This window comes from Camelina sativa, unplaced genomic scaffold (genome assembly GCF_000633955.1).
Source record: "Camelina sativa cultivar DH55 unplaced genomic scaffold, Cs unpScaffold00764, whole genome shotgun sequence".
Classification (NCBI taxonomy): domain Eukaryota; kingdom Viridiplantae; phylum Streptophyta; class Magnoliopsida; order Brassicales; family Brassicaceae; genus Camelina; species Camelina sativa.
This window is the reverse complement of record NW_010921892.1, coordinates 1-824: the sequence shown is the minus strand read 5'-3', so window position 1 is coordinate 824 and position 824 is coordinate 1.

Here is an 824-nt window from a genome sequence, read left to right as displayed (position 1 = left end):
TCCTCTTCATTGCCTTGATTCCACGATCACACTTTGCCTTTACCTGCACCACAAACACATATTGCAATGCATGAGTATTTTATAAACACTCAGTAAGGCAATCCTCCCATCTACTGGGCTATACACACAAGCAATAGAGACATCTCTAACCATCAAACAACATTCAACAATCAACAATAACAAACCAGGACTCTGCATCGTCCGATACCAACATGCATCGACCGACACCAGATGCAGGTTGCGTCGACCGATGCAAGATCTGCGTCGACCGACGCATGCTCGACATAACACGAAAACCCTAGAGTTTATGCGCCGTCCTCGCATTTGCATCAACCGACGCACAAAGTGCATCGACCGATGCAATGCCGAGCATCGTTTTCCTCCGAAGCTTCTCGCCGGATCTTCGTTCCTGCAACCACGAAAACTCGATCCCAAGCCACAAGAAAGCTTCCTAACATCCCAAATAACAATCTAACCAGCCTAACAACACATAACAAGCAAATCAGAGAGATCTCTAGCTTAGATAAGCCATGGTCATGCACTTACCTTTGCCACAGAAGAATCTGAACCTCAAACAACCAAGAACAAGCTCCTAGGAAGCTCCTACAACGATCCCAACTACAGATCTCACCAAGAAACGCCACAAATCTCCAGAAATCACCAAGAACTCTCAATAACTTTTTCTCTCCTTTCGTTTCTCTCAAAAATGGCTCCCCACAACTAATGAGACAAAAACGACTTAAGTCAAAATGCAGAGACTCAACCTTGCATCGATCAATGCAACATTTGCATCGACCGATGCAACTCCCAAACCGGGATTTCGG